The sequence below is a fragment of the Nymphalis io genome, chromosome 11 (assembly GCF_905147045.1).
Source record: "Nymphalis io chromosome 11, ilAglIoxx1.1, whole genome shotgun sequence".
NCBI lineage: Eukaryota > Metazoa > Arthropoda > Insecta > Lepidoptera > Nymphalidae > Nymphalis > Nymphalis io.
The window spans coordinates 4,920,449-4,942,215 of NC_065898.1; the positions used below are offsets into that span (position 1 = coordinate 4,920,449).

Genomic DNA, 21,767 nt, shown 5'->3' on the forward strand with positions numbered 1-21,767 from the left:
AGGTATTAATAATAGAGGTAGTTAATATTTCTCATAGTGCCAATGTCTATGGAGTATGGACGGTGGTGACCAATTTCAAGTGGCCATTTTACCAGTCTGCCTATCTATTATTATAATAAAAAAGTATATTGCAAACAAGTAGCAAACTTTTCGTGATGGTCGAAGACTCATCATTATTTCAAGCTAGCTTTCATTTTCAATGTCTAAAGTGTAACATGCAAAAAGCAATATCGTTCCAAACCTTATTCGAACAGAATCTAAAGGTTTTCATTTAAAACATCTAATCGTACTACGAGGTGAAATAAAGATGAACACGATAGCAATCAATAAATAAGCTAGGCTTTGCATTATTCAAATGTCATTATTATGTAAATGCATATTTTATATGGAAAAAGCTTATTTCTAAAGTATTGCCACTTTTGTGCGGCACTACTTTGAAACGGCGGCTCTTATGTTTTTATTTACAACTTGTCGGCTCTTCTTAGGATCTTTTCTCTCAGAGTTCCATACTTCCCCGTTGCTTGCAATACGGCTTAAAAGATATAAGTATTAAATATACGCGCTCGATTTAAAGTTTTTAAGTGCTTTCCCAACAGACGTTTAAGTAGACCGTTCTATTTATAATAAACGATTTTGTTTAAATGTTTTTATTTATATTTTTTGTGAAAAGTATATTATGTTAAAGTTTTCTTCTTAGAATTACTTTATAAACACTTCTATTACTTTTAGTTTATCATTAATTTTGTAATGTGATCAATTAGATATAGTTTCATATTCGTCTTTGAGAATTTGGGAATAAACTAACTGTCGGTAAATCCTCGTCCTTAGAAATTATAGTCGCAAGAAATAAGAATTATTCCTTACACCGCCAATAATTAATCAATCATGTTATCTAAGATTTATGTTTCTTATTAAACTTGTTCATTATTCAAACCTAAATAGAGAAATACGAACTTATAAACGAGAATATATAAACGAGTAAGTAACCCATGGGTGATACCTACCAGTAAATTCTACGGCTCGCTAATCTTTAGTTTGCCAAATGATATAAAATAAAAAAGATATAAAATAAAAAAATAACTGGTAAGTAGGAAATTACGTATAAACGAAGCTTCGGCATTAAATAATTGTGCTTGCGTATTATTAGATTGTATTTATGCTGTGACGTTAAATTGCTTAAAGGTTTTAAGGGTCCTATGTTCTAAAATTATATGTCCCTTATAGCATTATGGCTATGGTAGCCAATTTCAAAGTCCAGCAATTTGCACTGGTTATATTACAGTGCGTAAGCACAGATACACTATTGTAATGCATTCATAATCCGATAGGTCGACAATTTCGATCGGAGGGAGACAAGGCGCAAGACCAATCGCATTACGTTATCGCTGAGGCACGAGAGTGTAATACGGGCACCTTCCTGGAACCGTGCTGCTACTGAGGATATATTAATAAAAAATACAATAACTTCCGATTCGACTCAATATTTTATCCGAGGATCAAGTGATCTACAGTTTCATAAGCTCACCGCTAGACTATCGATGCATTGATCACGCTGCAATATCATATTAACTGTTCCGTGCGGTTTCACATTAAACCATGTGCCGTAGTATGATATTACAAAACCTATAATCTACCAAAATAATTGGACTACCAAAGGCAAAAATATTTTTTTAGAGCCCGATTGGTTCCAGAGATAATAGCGTTCAAACAATAAAAACTCATAAGCATAATGAAATTAGTATATATTTAAATATATGCTAATATGACGTATAAACATAAATTTGATTAAAAACATACAACATAAAAGTATTTCTATTGTATTTAAAAATTAAAATGATTAGAACTTATAGCTTTTTTAAGGGCGGGCTTAAGCCAGCAAAATTTCAAATTTCACTAATTGCGAGATCTCATTTCTACGCTTTTTTTTTATTCTGAGGAATATGGTACTTCTTTTAACTATTATATGATAATTAATACAAAGCGGTGTCAATTTTTATTTTTTTACAGCGTCGCAAGGTCTGAGTTAAATAACAAATAGGTATATGTTTGGGGTATGAGTGACATGTATGCAGTGAATAGATGGCATGGATATGTATTATTTCGCGGAAAGTAAAAATATAAAACGTAAATAATATAATAAACAAAAAGAGTTTTACCAAAACCTTAGATTATATTTAACATAAATCCAATTTTAGCTTATTTTAAATTATCCAATTTTAGTCTCAATAACCTTATAATAAAAATATTGTAAATTAGGGAACATGCCTGATTTTTTCTATCGAGAAAATATTATTATTATATTTTTTTAATAAGACACAAACCTTGAAAATATAATGTAGCTTACATTGCAATATTTTATTTTTAACATTCAACTTTTGGATTAACCAAAAAATTATCAATTTTGCTTTAAAAACCTCTTAAGCAAAATCTATTGTCCGAAGATAATGAATCATATATTTATAGTTACAAAGAAATCATTCCCGCAAACTTTGTTTCGTCGCAAAACTTCATCAGAAACAAAAGAATAAACGCCTTCCAAAACGATTAAAACTTTTTCATTTGTTACAGAAACTCCCAGTAAAAAACTCTCGTAGCTCAACGTAATCTTAGTGATTACGGAAAATTTTAATTCACTTAAGAGAAAACTTCTTAGGCTTGTTGGAACGTTATTTTTGTTTAATTGGCTTTAGTTAGGTTAGGTTGATGATAAATCATTAAAAAACATAGAATAGTTAAAGAGCTTACCGCAGTATATGTGACAGGACCTATGTTTAATGACAGTGATGAATTTTCGACTCCTACATAAGTACATAGTGCGTACATAGTGGATATATGTAAGTATTCAATTGGTATAGTATTTTTATACATAAAGATATATGTATATATATGTAGTCGCACGAGCATATGAGCCATCTGATGGTAAGTGGTCACCAACGCCCATAGACATTGGCACTGTAAAAAATATTAACCACCGCTTACATTTTAATTACACTGGTTCACTCACCCTTCAAACCGAAACACAACAATACCAATTACTGCTGTTTTGCGGTAGAATATCTTATGAGTGGGTGGTACCTACCCAGACTAGCTTGCACAAAGCCCTACCACCAGTATAGTAATATATGAATCAATGACTATTTGTAGTGTATTCACATGGAATATGTAAATCTCAGGTCTTGATGACCGCTTACTAATATTTCCAATCTGCCTTTCTAACTTAAATTAAAAAATATATATATGAATTATAACAAATTGTCATTTCAAATACTTTTCAGTTGGTAAATTTTACGTCGGAGCGTATCTTGAGATTAGCAAAATGAAATTTATAGATCCCACTACCTGCTGAATATATTGAATAAAATGTCTTATGAAAGCTTTAAATGGATTTAGTTTGACGTAAACTAACGCTCAATACATTTATGACGTGCTAAAGAACAGGCGATAAAATAGGTTATGTTTAAAATATTATGACTTATCCTATTTAGAATAAGTTAAATTTGTTTTTAAATTTATGTTTAGAATAATTAATTTATTTAATTTACAAAAATTATAGATAGTAATCTAATTAACTCTTCTCGTTGTCTACTTATAAATATATCGTTTAGTTTAATTTTGAAACATCTATTACTTTGCGAAAACGAACATCAAAATCTACCATAAAGTTTTCATAACAAAATGAACCAAGTCTATTATAAAAAAATAAAAAATGAAGTGAAGACATTCCTTCGCAGTATAAAATTCTCGTAAAATTAAAAAAAAGTCGTCGTTTACTGAAACCCTTGTGAATACTTCATATCAGGTTTCATTTCATTTGCGGGCTGTTAGCTGCTCTCGTATCGCAGCGCATTTACAAGTTTGAGATGAAATGAATCTGCGAGAGATACAAATCAACATGGATCTGCATTCCTGTTGCTATTTATATAATCGTATAAAGAATAGCTTCGACATTACATAAATAATATATACAATATACATTACAATACAATATACATATAATATACATTTAAAATATTTAAATGGAGAAAAATTGTTAATTACTTTTTTTTATTTATTAGATTTATATTTAGACAAATAAATATTTTTAAAACTGTATTTACGCTCAGAAACCTATTAATAGTATTTATTAACGATGTTTTTCATGTACAAGAATTATTTTTGTAAATTGATGTTATTATTTTTTTCAGATCCAATAATGATTTGAACACTTTCGGTAAGTCATATTTCTAAGTTACATTTATAATCACTTATAATTATTTTAAAATATTTAATATTGACGATTATCATAATAGCTCTTGATATGTATTATTAACTTTGTAAGGTCATCAGTAAATTTTATGTACGTTTTTTTAAATTAATAAACGTTTTTCATTTAATACACATAAGCCGTCGTAAGTAATAACAGAAAGATTTTAACTAGTCATATCTTATTATTTCCTTATATGTACTCGTGTATCCAAAATTTAAACGCTATAAATATATTTTTTAATTTAAAATTTTAACAGAAATGATTGAAAACGGAATTTAACTTGTAAAAATGGCATATACGTTTGAGGTCATATATGAGTAAGTAAGACCGGGTTTTTAAAAAGCAACATTTGTTTCTCTCTCTCTCTCTCTCTCTCTGATATAAGTAACTCACATTAGCAACATTTTGCGAAATGAGTTGTAATGAGTTGCGTTGCATCGCCGCGATCGCTTGTTTAACATTCTATGTGTTATTACCCTAGCCCGCATTGATAAAAAAAATAATAATGCATTTTCTATCCCTTTTTATTTAGTTACAATTGTTTAAATAAAATTGTTATCTAATTATGTCAGCTGGACTAGTAGGTCACTTGGGATAAAAGGTCGTTTGAAATATTAATGTACTTCTATTTGTTATAATTATATTATTGAAAATGTATTCGTAGGCGCCACTGACGATACAATGAATTTATAATTAATAACTTAGATCATCGCCAGACCGGTGAAACTTAAGTTTTCATCACTATATTACATTGGTATATTGGTCTAAAAATTAAATAAACATTGCAACTACATATTCAATGAAAAAAATACATCTAGCTCACGTTATATATTAAAAGTGATAAAAACAACAATACGCTATGTTTACAATGGAGGTAAAGCCGTCGTAACTGACGGATTACATGCAATCAATCTAAGTGCACAATCTAATTAATAAACAACTGACGATCTTTAATCGACTGAATACTTTTTATTTTATTTCACTATTTTCGAAATTAATAACGAATAAACTATCGATACGAAAAATGTAAGACTACCCAATAAGTGTTAGTTGTTAAAACTCGCTAATGTTACTGTTTACTCACTAGTCCAGTAATTGACTTTAGAATTTTAAACTGTAATTAAGACTTAAGTTGACTCCACTACAACTTTGAAACGTTGGAAAAGTTTGTCGAAATATTTTCATTTACTTTCGAGGGGAAAAGGTTTTAAATTTCTTTCACGTTTTTTTTAGATTAAGCCTTGATATATTTACTCGAAGGACGTATTGTATTGTATTGTTTATTATTGATCAAAACTTTATAATTTGCTATCGTTATAATTTAGTATTTAGTACTTTAGTTCTTCATAAAAAATAGTGTCAAGATTCCCTAACTGAGCAAAGCATGTCGAGTTTGAAAAAAATTGAAGTCTTTGCCAATTAGAATTAGTAAATGGAACTGGTTAGAGAAGTTATCGGTAGAGGAGAAAATCGGCACATAATGATATACTCGTATCAATAGGAAAAAGTTCAGATCAATACAGGTCATTTTCGTGCAGTCAAATAAGGTTACGTTACGTTAGTGTTTGTCTAAACGCTGTATCTAAGCCATGAAACATGGTTTAATTCCTCTTTGAGATTACTTCATGAGAGTCTACACTCCTACCTCATCGATATTCTAACAATTCGCATGATGCATTTTGCATCCTCTTTCATTATGCGCACAGCTAAGGGGTGACTTACCAGAGTTTGTATTTCCTGAGCATTAACATTGGGGTAAATCTTCAAGGCAAAAGTTAATAGGCAAGGACTTAACATCAGTATATAAAAAGTGCTAAAAAAATTGTAAATAAAATAATAATTATTTATATTCTCAGTTCGTTCGCTAAAACCAAATAATACTACAATAAACAATATTTATTATTATGTGTACTTTAAATTTTTTAGTGTTAACTAAGATCCAAGCCCTGCAATAATTATTACTTAAAGAATATTTTCCAATTAAGCAATAACATTGAAATACGTTATTTTGAAACTTTGGATATTTAACTCGTAAAATTCATAATCAATAGAAATCGGGTGCACAATAAACTTCAATGGATACACATTTAAGTTACGAGTTTATGAGACTATATCCGCAGGTCCAGCTCGTAAACCTCAAAACTGAGTCGGCTGTGGGACCTCGATGTCCACCTGATAGTGTAAACCTCTCTCTGGGTCCTCGTATCGTCTTGTTCCAAGTAAGAAATCCACAAGTAGCAGGGTTTCAGTAAGGCATTGCTGTTTTAGCAATAAGGAAAATGCAATCAATGCAGTAACATACTACGAATTTCTTTACTTTACGTATATTTTTTTTTGTTAGTTGAGCAGTAAATCACTACATATTATTATAAAATAGTGTTTCCATTTCGTCATTCCGTCTGTCTGAACGTGATAGAACTTGCTGTCTGAAAGGTTTTATACGGTTTTAACCAATGGACAAAATGATTCATGAGGAAATTTTAGATGTATAATTTATAAAGTTTTTGTAAATTGGGTGCCGGGTGATATGACGATGATTGTTGAAGATGTAAAAAAAATCATGCTGACTTGGACCTTTACTGACCTGCGTCGCGTAAACCAATATAGTTCTAATATATAAAACGATATAAACTTTGTATGTAGACCCTTATTCTGCCAGTGTGCAGCTATCTTTATGCTACCGGAACTGGTAGAAAGATAAAATAATGAATAATGAATGCCTCGATTAATATTGAAAGCAGTTTTTGGCAAATATCTTTTAAATCTGACCTCATAGTCGCTTCGTTCGTCCCTTGAGAAAACCATTCATTGCTTGTTTAAAAAGAAACTAAACCGCGTCGTGTTACATCTTATGCTAGCGCGAAAGTTTATTTTTAGTGTAAAGTGTTTACTATTCAGTCTTACAAATGTCACGTTTAATAGACCTGAACGTTTATACATATGGGCTATTTATCAAGATCAATAGTGTTAATTATGCCGTATTTTATCAAATATATATTACAATTCGCAATTAATTTGAAATCTTATTTATTGCGTGTTAGTATTTGACTCTCAGACATATCATTTTCATTGCATATTTAAACCGTGCAGTGACGTGAAAGAATACATTTCACTGCCCCTCTTGTTCCCATGGGTGTCGTAAGAGGCGACTAAGGGATATCTGAGCGACCATCAGCTCATCTGGTGGTAGGATGTTAAACATTCGCCTGGCTTGTTACCACCATGGCATGGCATGGTGAAAAACTCCTGAAGTGGCTTGCAGCCGCGTTTCGAGGTCAGCCAGCGTACAGCCAGTGCCCGAGCGAGTATTGCCGCAATGGGTGTTGGTCCAATGGAGACGGTTGTTGAACCAATGCCGGGGGAAACTGTATTGACCTGCCGGACAGGGAGACTGCCCGTGGCATAGTACAGGGGCCCGAGCGTGCCTAACCAGCTCGCGAGGCTGCCCCACCAGGCCACGCATAATCTCGGGGTGGACCGTCGTGCCGGTTGGTGACCGGAAGGTGGGGTCCCGGCGGCCACTTCCGGGAGGGTTCGGAGGCCCTTCCGTCCGGCGGGTCAGTGTATTTTTCCTTTTGGTAACCACTAGGGGAAACACGCCTCCACACTTTGCCCATCCCTATCGTGGCAATACGTCGCTCGCTTCACGTCTCTTTTCCATTCTTTTTTTCCCAAATGGTAGCGCGACAAAACAGAAATAACGGTCGTACAGCGGTGCACACCCCCACCATACCCTCGCTGTTTGAGGTCGAGTTCTCTAACATCCGTGGACTCCACGCTAACCTCAACGCTGTCCACCACCATCTCGAGACAGCACGGCCAGCAATGTTGTTTCTCACGGAGACACAAATACTCCGTCCTGCCGATACCAGCTACCTTAATTATCCCGGCTACACGCTTGAAGAATCCTTCAAAGCGAAAGCCGGAGTATGCTTGTTCGTCAGGACGGATGTTTGCTGTCACCGACTGCGCTGCTTGGAGGACCCCTCCTTCTCCATGTTGGTGGTACGTGTGGACCTGGTTCGTCAGAGTCGAGTCTACGTGTGCCTCTACAGATTCCTCAATAGTGACTTGGAGACAAGCCGATTATTTGTCCATCTTAGTCGGGTGGCAGATGCTGCGCAAGAGCAATTTCCTAACGCGGAATTGGTGTTTTCGGGGGATTTTAATGCTCACCACGAATCGTGGTTGAAATCCCTCAAAACTGACCATGCTGGAAGGATTGCTCATGCTTTTGCTCTCACACATGACTTGACCCAACTGGTTGATCAGCCCACCAGGATCCCAGACATTGATGGGCAAGCACCTTCTCTACTGGACCTTCTGCTGACTTCTCACCCGGTGGAATATCAGGTTGTGGTTCAGGCTCCTCTTGGCTCTTCGAATCACAGCCTTATATCTACCAGAGTGCCACAGGCCAAGCTGCCGCCACTAGCGGTGTGCAAACGTCGTGTTTGGCACTATAAGTCGGCAGATTGGGACGGTATGCGCGATTAATATGCGTCGGTCCCTTGGAAGGAACGTTGCTTCAGTGGGAATGACAGTGCCACTGCTGTTGCTGACGAGATCATGTTGGGAATGGAATACTACATTCCTAGCTCATCTCGTCAGTAGATCTCGTCAGTAGAGGTACGCGTAACCGTTGGTTCACTCGTGAATGTACCGATGCTGTATCATCTAAGCAGGCGGCATATCGCAAGTGGATCAACGGCTGCATTAGCGGGGCATCTAACATTGACTCACTGAAAGCAAACTACAATAAAAATTCCAAGTCCTGTAGGAAGGCATACACGAGAGCGGTTTCGCATCCTAGGGGCTCCCGTAGCTTCTGGCGTCTGACCAAGTCTGTGCAAAACAAATCAGAAATCCAGACGGATCGCTAGCTCACAGTCCGCAAGAGCAAGCTGATCTCCTGGCTAAACTCTTTGCCGACAATTCCGTCATCGATGGTTGTAGTGCGCTGCCACCTACAATACCTTCATGTGGCCATACGATGCCTGACATCAAAATCAGGCAACGTGATGTGCGTGCGGAGCTGCAATCACTTGATGTACGGAAACCTAGCGGTCCTGATGGAATACCAGCCATAGTGTTGAAGAAGTGAGCAGCGGAGCTGTCTCCTGTGTTAACGCGCCTGTTCCAACTTTCTCTCTCTTCGGGATGTGTGCCGGAGGCTTGGAGAAGAGCTAATGTGCAAGTGGTTCCCGAAAAAGGGGATGGGTCTGACCCGGCAAATTATCTGCCAATAACTATCACCTCAGTACTTTGTAAGGTGATGGAACGGATTTTAAACAACCAACTGATCCATTACCTAGAAGATCACTGTCTAATTAATGATCGTCAGTACGGGTTTCGACCAAAACGGTCCACAGGTGATCTTCTAGCGTACGTAACACACCTCTGGGGTGAAGCTATCGACAAGCATGGAGAATCGTTGGCTGTCAGCCTCGATATCTCCAAGGCTTTCGACAGGGTCTGCCTGCTCAGCTATGCACCTGGATTGCCAGCTTCCTACACAAGCATAGCCTTTGTGTTTTAGTTGATGGTTGCGCTTCACAATTCTATGTAGTGAATGCTGGGGTCCCCCAGGGATCTGTGCTATCTCCGACACTCTTTCTTTTGCATATCAATGATATGCTCTCTCTTGGGGACATACATTGCTATGCAGACGATAGTACAGTGCATGGTGAATACCACGGACGCGCAGTGGCTTGGCGGGCGGAAATTGAGGAGAGGCGGAAGGATCTTGTCATTGAACTCGATAGGAATTAGAGCTCATCGCTAAATGGGGCTCTGATAATCTTGTTGAGTTTAATGCCAAGAAAACACAGGTATGCGCTCTCACAGCGAAAAAGTCAGCATTTTCCCCTCTTCCCTCCCTCTGTGGTACTCCGCTGGTGATGCAAAGCAAAATCGCCATGCTGGGGATTGACGTTGGCTGCGACCTTAGTCCAAGGGATTACATCGAGGCTGTTATAAAAACAGCTTCACGGAAACTCGGAGTTCTGAACAAGGTGCGGCGTTTTTTCACGCCACAACAACTGTGCCTGCTGTACAAAACACAGGTATGGTCTTGCGTGGAATATTGCTCGCACCTTTGGGATGGCTCCGCTAAGTACCTACTGGAGGCCTTGGACCGGTTGCAGCGACGTGCCGTACGCATTATTGGCGGCGTAAAGGTCACAAACACCCTTGAACCTTTACAATTGCGTCGTGAGATAGCAGCACTGAGCGCTTTCTATCGACTGTATCACGGCGAGTGCTCTGAGGAATTATTTTCTCTAATTCCTGCTTCCCCCTTCCTTCTAAAGTCCACGCGAGCTGGTTCTCGATGTCATCGCCTAACTGTGACATCAATTCCATCGTGAACAAAGAAATTTGGCAACTCCTTTCTTTGTCGGATTTAATGGAATTCTTTACCAGCTCACGTGTTCCCCTCCTCTTACAACCCGGGTTCCTTCAAACGAGGCGTGAAGAGGCATCTTGCGGGCCGGCAAGGCGAGGGCGGCTAGTGCAGAACGTTTTTCCCGTCTGTACTGGCCGTCGTCGCGTTTGGACTCTACTACCACTTACCATCAGGTGGAGTAGAGTCATTTGCCCTCCCGGCGAATATAAGAAAAAAAAATATGTTAAGAAATTGTATATCTATGTCATTTAATTGGTGAAAGAGAGTAACTATGGAATGTGTAAATCATAGCGCTCGGTACACGGTAAAGCTTAACTAAGACTTCGAGCATCAGACGAGTAGGCGTAAGATTTCGAGCGTCAGATGACGTCAGCGTAAGATTTCGAATGTTAGATGACGTCAGCGTAAGATTTGTATTGATTGTATTTACACATTCATTCTAGTAGGTACTTTGACAATCACACAATTTATTTTATAGGTTCGTTTGAATTTACAATCCACACCGGCGGTAGCTTTACATATAACATAATCCTTTACGACGATGAGAGCCTAATTGTATATATTTTATTCTGATCAATTGAGCAATATTAATAGTTATTATTGAATAATGTTTATTAATAAGGTGGCTCCACCAAATTTATTCGCCAAAAACAAAATGGTAAATGAGATGGACTTCCTCATAGATTTTGCTAATAGTATCGACAGTAAATCCAATTATTATATCTGATAGTGCGCCTCAGTCGAGTCGAACTAAAATACAGTGACAGGAAGTAATGCTAGCTTACGGTGAATAAATTGTAACAAATAACGATCCTGATAAAATCGCACCGAATTTACGAGTAGCGTTTTAAAAGGCAACGATAGCGTTAAAAATCCAGCAAAAAAAACGTATTATAAGTAAATTAAAGTATTACTACTTACTAAAAATGTTTTATTTGCCATTCATAAAAACAAAAAAGTAAATATTTTGAAGTAACACATGAAGTGTTGGAGGAAATTATTCCTCCAATAAATCCTCCACTCTTTAAGGGAAAAGTGTGTTACTTTAGAACTTCTAAAACTTCTTATTCTTATAAAAGGTCTTTATCTAACTTGCTTGCAGCATGACACATGCGGGCTCTTTACTTTGTACTACCTACTATACATTTAAAACCACTACATAAGTCATACTAAAATGTTCCTAAATTATAAATAAATTCAAGTGTTATAACCTAAAAAAAATGTTTTAAATGCTAAATAGGGATTGTACATAGGTAGGTCCAATATCAACTTCTCAAATTGTAATTTGTGTTCCAATAATTCATTTTAATATACTACAAATCAATTTAACGTTTAAAACTGTAAACACGATAACAAATAAGATTTACTTATCGCTCTGAAAAGAAATTAATTTACGTGTAAGGTTTTATTCAGGATGCAATAGGCTTGCCGTTGCTCAGGAAATGAAGTTATCTCGAACTCAATGGTTTCCTCAGGAAAATAGTACATAAAGGTATATTTATAGTAAACGTACCTTTGCATTGCTTATTAGGGCTTATTGACTAACATGAAAATCTGTATTATAAATAGAAGAATCTATGTTAGTATGTTAGTATATTCTCGATTTCATCACATCGATTTCAACAAATAACGTGTCGTTATATATAAACGATAGAGGTTTATGTTTTTAAAAATCTTGTGACAATTTTTTTTTTATAATTTTAATTGAATACATACTTTATAATTTATTAGTAAAAGTATATTTTTTTATAAATAAGTTCATATAACAACGAGAGTAAATTTAACATGCAACGGTGCTACTCATAGCATTAAATCATGGAATTTTCCCAAGCCTGATAAATGCATACAAGTTTGTGACCGAAATCAAAAGCGTGACTGGTTCCGTATGATATAAAAACGCTGGTAAAGTTTAAATGATTAAGGTTATACATATAACATTAAAAGGTTTTACTTTGATTTTTTTTCTGTTAATACGTGAAAAATTAAATATAATTAAATAAATTATTTTGAATATGAGATTCTTACCACTGGGCCATCTCGGTCATTCATTACATACCGAGATGGCCCAGTGGTAAGAACGCGTGAATCTTAACCGATGATCGTGGATTCAAACCGGGCAAGCACCACTGAATTTTCATGTGCTTATTTTGGGATCATAATTCATCTCATGCTTTACGGTGAAGGAAAACATCGTGAGGAAATCTGCATGTGTCTAATTTCACTGAAATTCTGCCACATGTGTATCTCACCAACCCGCACTGGAGCAGCGTGGTGGAATAAGCTCCAAACCGTCTCCCCAAAAAAGGGAGAGGAGGCCTTTAGCTCAGCAGTGGGACATTCACAGGCTGTTACGGTACGGTATGGAATTTGAGATTTATGCAATTAATGTATTATGAATCCACACTTTAATGCGTAATTTCGGATTATATCATAATATTGGATCCATGATCCCCAAAAAGAACAATTGAATCTTAACCTAATGTTCTGGGTTCGTTCAACATCATTTCGAAACCTGCATGTTTCGTATAAAAATCCACTAAAATTGTATACTGACAGGTGTCCATATGGGTGGATATCACGAACACAAAAATAAATCTACCACTAAAACCATACCATACCGTTAATACCGTTACCACTTTGTATTGCTGTTTTGGTGAAAAGCATAATGTACATAACAGGTACAAGGGATATAAAACCTAAGGTGCTCTTAAATAGACCTAAGAGTGTCAATGATTCATAAGTACTTGTAAAAGTCTATTTGAATAATGTTTTGATTTGATTTGAATGGTGAAAATCGGGAAGCTTGAAGTCTTGTCACGATTGGCTAATCTGAAGTCATGTAATCTGAGAATAATCGCAACTTAATTGAGTTCATATTTAAGGATAAGTTTAAAACCATTTGGTTTATATAATATTGAAGAATTTGTATAAATAAGGAATGATAAAAGTTCGCCTTAGCGAAATGCTTTTACTTGGACTACACAATAATACGAAACTCGGACAAAACAAAGGAACATTGACTTCATACTGAGTGCTATTTAGAAACTAATCGAAATTTAACGGTATATAAAATAAATTGATCTCAAACATAAACATCTATCTATTGGCGCCTTAAGAAATATTAATCATTCCTTACATTACCAATGCGCCACCAACTAGGAACTAAGATGTTATGTCCTGTTAGGCCTTTGAGCCAGTCTAACAACATAGACTGGCTCAAAAGTGTGATTTTATTATATCTAAATACTGAAAGATAGTCTCTTACCATTTCTTATATTATTAATATTTATATACTAACAAAAATTACCCGACGTTATCCCGCCTGTATCTAAATGTATTGAATGGCTACATCTCTAACTAGCGACGAGTTATAACAAGTAGTATAAAAACCTTCTCCATGAAAAAATACATTAATGTACATTTCATGGTAATCGGTCAAATAGTGTCAATGTCTTTTAATCTCGAACTTATGTGAAGTTTCATATCCATTCGTGGAATGAATGGAATATGTGCGCAAATACACAAAATATAATCACAAGAAAACAAAAAAAAATCTACTTTATGAGAAGAAATAAATATTTAATCTTATATTTTAATAATTAAGATGTATAGAGTTACGTCATGCAATTTTATAGTGTCTTCGTCGTACCATAAAGTTTAGTATACCTGTCGTCAAACCTTGTCAATAGTCGTAAACTCCTCATAAAACCAGTTAAGATTTAGGCAATATCGTTGACAATGTCTTATTTCTTACAAAGTCACCCATAAATTGCAATAACATGCTTATTTAAAAAAAAATGGTTTCAATTATGTCGTTGTAGTAAAATTCATACATAATTACCCTCCCATTTTCCCCATTTAAGTTGAAATTTTCAAAAATGCTTCCGTAATTCAAAATCTGTTCTTTGTTTAAAATTTCAAGCTTTCTATATTGAGTAGTTTCGACAACGTTAGGACAACAATTTCATGAGAATAGATTATATCGCTGTAACATAATTAAGTGTGTTGTTGCTCTGTTACTGTTTATCTTGAAACACATTGGTTCAATCTTGATAGAACATTTAACTCTATCTATCCAAAGTAAAGGCTAAAATAATCAAATAATGTTTTCGAATTTATTTTGAGATTATGCACCTAAGTTTAATTTAGATATTTGTAATAAACAAACACAAACATTTTTATTTCAAAAAAAGCGAAACCGCTTAATCTGTAATATAACATTATTACGATGTCATCAATATGCTATTACAAATAGGTTTCTAATATATGACACTATGATGTCTATTGTTTACACTTCGGGATTATGACAACGTATATTCCATACACCTGTTAACATTATTTGTATTTCTAAAACATTTAACCTCATATAAGATACCAATTATCTCGTAGTGTATACTACGAGATAATTGGTATTATGTGAAAATTTCTTTAATATATTTCTAGCTGCATTTGTTATCAATATCGTCAATAATATATTGTTATAATATATGCGTGTGCAAAAAAAGCCGAGATGGCCCTGTCGTAAGAACGCGTGAATCTTAACCGATGATCGTGGGTTCAAACCCGGGCAAGCACCACTGAATTTTCATGTGCTTAATTTGTGATTATAATTCATCTCGTGCTTTACGGTGAAGGAAAACATCGTGAGGAAACCTGCATGTGTCTAATTTCACTGAAGTTCTGCCACATGTGAATTCTACCAACCCGCATTGGAGCAGCGTGGTGGAATAAGCTCCAAACCTTCTCCTCAAAAAGAGGAGAGGAGGCCTTTAGCCCAGCAGTGGGACATTCACAAGCTGTTACGGTACGGTTACGGTGCAAATTCGTAACGAATTGAACGAATGGTTTCGTTAAATGAAATATATATTCAAAAATCGTATTAAGTAACAGGGATGAAATGTCAATGTGAATTTTTTACTTGCTTAAGGAAAATTAGTGCCCAATAAATAGAAGGAATGGCAACAAGGAAATTGATTTCCGCGACCTGATTCTCAATATAGCGAAACATCTTAGTAACGTCGCTTTGCTTGAATTTTCAGGTCAAACATTATTCAATTTTTCAATCGCTTAAAATACAAGTTGCTTGTGGAAAACTCTATGCTAAATTACGGCTTTCTGTCTTTTTTCTTTTTTTAAACTAAGCCGCTGGAACAATTATCCTATAATTAATTATGATTCTAACTTAAGCTTTGAGCAAGAGCATAAGTAGCATTTTAAATAATTTGTTAATTTAGTTAAGCCTTATTAGATGCGAGTTTATTTGAATATTAGTTTACTTTTACATTATAACTCGTAACACTTGTAAACAAACCATGTATATATAAAAATTGAATCAATTACGTATATAATAATAAGCAATATTATTTCTTTTTTATATTATTTAATAATATTGTTAATTTACTTTGTAACCCTGTTTAAACACTTTGCGCGGAAGGTTGTGAGATTTCGCATGGTTAAAGTTTATATTAAGAAGTGCAGAAGGCTAAAATGTGTGCTATTTGTGTAAATAATACCTTAAATATAATAAAATAAATCATTCATAGTTCACATTCATACTGCCTATGTCAAACACATAGTCTATCGTTCGTTGTCAAAAAAATTTAACATTTCATTAGGTCTTTTATTTCCATACCAACCAGGTTTTGCCAACGGTAATTCAAAAATATAATAAAAATATTGAATGTTAAATCATTTCTAATAACAATGAATTAATGTCGAATTTCTGCCACGCTGGAATCCTCTAATATAACATGTATAATCAATACACACCTAAAGTCAGCTCATCACGATTGATGTAGCGTAGCGCGTTCGCGTAGCAAGGTCACTTTATTTGACCAAATATTTGGTGTATTGGTAAATATTACAAAGACTTCATCGACACATATCCAAATAAAAAAACAAACGTTTGCTACTTTCCTGGTAGGGTGGAATACGCGAACGCTATGCAAAGTGAAGTAGCAAATATGATGGTTTAACTAGTTTTAAATTACTTGCAAAACTTTCAAACGATCATCTTTTCCCTTTTCTTTTTTGTCGCAAGATATTAACGCATCCCCACAAATAACCAGCAGTTCCCTTTCCGCTTTGTGGGACGCCACGGGATAGCTTACACATGCTAAAGTGATTCAAAAGTACCATATAAGTGCTTTTAAGGGCCTTGAATAAGGTACGTTGTTATTTTCAAGGTTTTTTTAAAAAGATATCACAGTGATCGTTTGGTCCAGCTGTATTTTTATGAAACCTTAATAATGTCAAGTATAGTCTATACAATATATATCAGTGTATACAATGAGACATGCCACAAGTAGAAACGAGGAAACCGATGCCTTTGTGAGGAAAAAAATATACGAGAACTCTTCACACTTTGAATAATGAGTTTTGTTGTACAAAGAGCAGTACATACCTTTTTTACGAACACTTATTTACATCTGTTCGCGTGATCAGTGCATTATAATATATTTTATATGATTTTATGTTTAACTATACAATTGAATTATTTGGAAATAAATAGATATTCATAAAATGTTCTTCTGCCAAACATCATTACTTAGTATTATATCCCTGATTAAATCTTAAATGCGTCAGACGCATTTAAGATTCGCGGACGACATTGTGTTATTCGCCAAAACAACAGAAGCATAACCAAAATTATAAATGAGCTCGCTATGGAAAGTACAAAAGTAGGGTTAAAACTAAATCCGGATAAAACTAGAGTTATGTCAAATGGAAACAAAAACGCTATTGAATTAGGAACACAGAAATAGAGTATACCGATGAGTACATCTATCTGGAAGAGATCATTACTCGAAAAAATTCTATGCGCCACGAAATTGAGAGGAGAATCACAAACGGATGGAGGAGATATTGGAGGCTTGAGAGAGGCTATGAAAGACAAAAAACTTCATATAAAACTAAAAAGCAAACTATTTAACACCTGCATACTACCAGTTCTTACGTATGGTTGCCAAACTTGGGCTTTAGCCCAGGGATTGACAGAGAAACTCACAACATGCTAGTATGCAATGGAAAGGAGTATGATGAACGTTAAGAAATCCAATAAACTGAAAAACTGTGTTATCAGAAATAAAACAAAAATTATAGATGTCAGACTGAAAATAAGAAGACTTAAATGGAGATGGGTAGGACATATGGTAAGAGGTCATGATAAATGGACAAAAAAAGTTACAAGATGGTAGAAGGTAAAAGGAAGAAAAGTAGACCACTAAAAATGTGGAATGAGGACATTAGACAGGTAGCAGTTGTTAAGTAGAACAGAGTGGCGCAGGAAAGGTCAGAATGGAAAAGGTTGGAGGAGGCCTTTGCCAATAGGCAAACAGATCTGCAAACAATAAGCAAGTCCCAGATACTGGAATGAGTTTGGGTTTAATATGTTGGAGTATTGTTTTTTGGGTTTGAGATCTGAATGTGTAGCTATTATTATTATTATATATCCCTGATTAAAGGGTGAGCCAGTGTAACTACAGGCACAAGACATAACATCTTAGTTCCAATAGTTGGTAGCACATTGACAATGTTATTGTTTATGGACGATGGTGACCACTTAACATCAGGTGGCGTATGTGGTGTCCCTATTTTAAGCAATAAAAATGTTCGTAATAACAAAAATATTGATCGTTTCAAATCTCATGGTGTTTATGTCTCTAGAGTAAGCTAGCCACTACATTAAACCAAAGAGGCACTTAACATACATTAGCGTCGTACACTAAACATGGTTTAAATTATTATTGACAATTCAAACTGGTATACAAAGGATCTAAGACGTTATGTCTCTGCAGCCTGTTGATTGCACTCACAGATATTTAATATGTAAAGACTAATGCAGGGCATTAGCGTAAGCTGTGAAACAATCAAAGCATTTTTATTATTATTATTATTATTATTTTATAGAATAGGAAGGTGGACGAGCATATGGGCCACCTGATGGTAAGTGGTCACCAAACGCCCTTAGACATTGGCATTGTAAGAAATGTCAACCATCGCTTATAGCCAATGCGCCACCAACCTTGGAACTAAGATTTTATGTCCCTTGTGCCTGTAATTACACTGGCTCACTCACCCTTCAAACCAGAACACAACAATATCAAGTATTGCTGTTTTGCGGTAGAATATCTGATGAGTGGGTGGTACCTACCCAGACGAGCTTGCACAAAGCCCTACCACCAATAAACATTTACGTTAATGAAATTGTAGAAAATTAAACTATACAAATGTATTTTTATAGCGATAGCTGATATGCTCTAAAATGAGTTTCTTCGTCTAAGTGCCTGGTTTAAAGCTTGATCAACAGCTCTTGGGATTTACAAATCGAATATAGGACGATGAAATCAGTGACAAAAAGATTCCTTGTAAATATGACTTCAAGGAAATTACTTGATCAAATTTATGCTATTCCAGATTAATCTATTAAGAACTTTCCTACTGCTATATTCTAGTATGAGATGGTTTACTTAATTTCATGAAAAGCAAGTACATAATCGGCTTTTTCTGAATGCTATCACAAGCATCGTGGAGAAAAGTTTTGGAGGTTATTCCATCACGCTCTAAAGTGGGTTTGTCGATGATGAAATGACCTTTTACTGAAAACAATGCGCCTACATTTCAATAAACAAATTTACATTAATTGTGAATACCTGTAACTAAATTATGGAATGTTAAAACCCACCCAGCGAATGTTTATTTACTATACGTAAGGATTATTTACTACACAAATATACATATGGCATTACGAGTACTCCTTCTGTCACGAGTACACGAGTACCAGTAACATAAAGCATGTTAGTGATCAAATAAACGATGTTTATATTATATACAAATATATTAGCAATTAAAAATAATTATGAATTTACAAGATCGAACAGTTATAATGCAATTAACGAGAATGTAGCGTCGGCCGTCAACGCAACACTTATTTTACGCAGCCGTCAGAACTATCCGTTATTGTGTATTTGCCTTTTATTTGTTAGCCGCCTAAAACATACATAATAATCTCAATTTCCGTTTATAGTTTATATATTATATAGTTTTGTTGATACAATTTTTTTTAGTATATAATTTTCTGTTTGACATACTAATATTTATATAAGAAAAGTGGCTCCGTCGTGTCCGTTATTCTCTACAGCTAGTTCGCTGTATAATTATTACCTAATTTTCTAAAAATCTCGAAGCTAAAAATAAATATGCATTTGAACTAAAAACTTTTTGTTACATAAGGATTAATCATAATTTTAAACATAGGCTTAATTGTGTGTTTGTATAATTATCTTGTAGCGTATATGAGTTTGACGTTCAATCAGTAGACGAAGATGCAAAAATGTACCCTTTATGTCCAAAGTTCGTAGTACTGGCCTGTCAGAAGTCTCTCTTTGTATTAAGTTCCAAATGCCTTAGGCGGAACGCTTTGACGTGCATACGCCCAATTCAGCGTCATTCATACGTTGTAAATACTAAATAGACGAAGTCCCTTTATTAAATGTATATTTGAAGTGAGAAAGTTAGTCTAAAATAATAAAATGTATTTATTTTTATTATATAAAGCGTCAATAGCGCAATGGGCCTCTTAGCAATGTGAAAGTCGGAGGTTCGATCCTGACCCTGAAGCTATTCTTGTCTCCACTCCTAAAACAAGCTATTAACTTAATTGGAGGGGATATTAATAATTTCTTAAAAACGGGCATTAAAGGCTAGTACTAAAAAAAGTTATATAAATCTGAATATGACGTAACTAATGTAAATTTTCTGAAAATACCTCTAATCTTTTGCACTATCAACGCACATCCAAAACTACTAAGTCTGGAAAATGAAGAATTTTCCACACATACATTTCAGATATTTCGAAATTTCAACTTAAAGGGTGGAAGAGAAGGAATAAAATTGCAATAATAATGATTTCTCAAAATATTTATACATAATATTCATCCAATAACAAATGATAAGCGCCGAGTGCCTGGTACCGACATCTCCACAGGGAGTCGCTGAGCACCTTGTATTAATTGTAATTTTATTAATAATCTGGTTACTAAGTAATAACAGAATTTTAATTTTTTCTACAGTGAGTGAGAAATTCAATATGAGTGGTAAATAGTTAAAGATCATTGGATTTGCTAATGACTCATCCATTAGTAAATCCAATGACTGACGACGACTGATCGTTAGTTTTCAAAGTATTCTCGTTGAAATGCAGTTACGTAAAGAAAAATATAGAATAAGTATTCAGTATTGAACTCGTATAATAACGAGTCAGTTTTGAGTGCTGCTAATATATATATTAATTACATTAAAAAGTTATAGATTGATATAAAGCGGGTGATTAAATAAAATGTAGAAATATCCCGTATCCCTTGTGGTAGGAATTTACCCATTTTGTTACATTCATGCGATTTTATTAGGTAAAACTATTGTACTTTTCGATTGAAATAAGCGTTAATGTTATCATTATATAATAAATTGTTATTAAATATAACGAAATGCAACCGCAAATAGTTTTTTTTAAATAATTATTTAAATGTACATCATTATTCGCTAGTAATGTAACGTTTTAATTAAAGAAACGTTACATTTTCAGTTGTTTAGAAATAAAGGAACTAGAAGACCAATGGCTCCACAAACTTGGTTGAAACTTGGAACTGTGCCCAGCTAGACACTTCCGTTTTAGTATTAACATTAAGTGTTCAGTTAAAGTTTCAGTAATGTGACATTATCACAGATTCCCTAGAGCTAGTTGTACTTGTTAGGTTTCAGTGATAAGCAACTTTCCACTGTGGAGTACAAACACGAGAATAGTTGATAATTTTTTTAAATAATAATATGTATAAACTAAAAAAAAAATGATAAAAATATACTTTTTTAATAATTCTAAAGCTGGATTCGTAATGGTTGCTTTTTTTTTTAAAGCTAAGCTTTGACTTACGATAATGTCATGCATCTGAACTGCTCTCGCAAATTTTCAATTATCAATTATTATATAAAATCAAACAATGACAGACAATTACAGTAAACAAATAACATTACAGTAACAACATTAATAGGGGTACAATTTATATATATCTTATCACTGGTGGTAGAGCTTTGTGCAAGCTCGTCTGGGTAGGTACCACC

The 21,767-nt window shown here is 34.6% G+C and overlaps 1 protein-coding gene across 1 annotated transcript in view; it reads left to right on the top strand.

Annotated features, from left to right (window-relative positions):
* The window catches only part of LOC126771836 (probable G-protein coupled receptor CG31760), an 83,703-nt gene that overhangs the window by 33,590 nt on the left and 28,346 nt on the right, over positions 1 to 21,767 (top strand). The window contains exon 2 of the mRNA XM_050491967.1: positions 4,185 to 4,210. The gene's annotated coding sequence lies outside the window, so the exon portion shown is untranslated. The remainder of the gene's footprint in view (positions 1 to 4,184; positions 4,211 to 21,767) is intronic.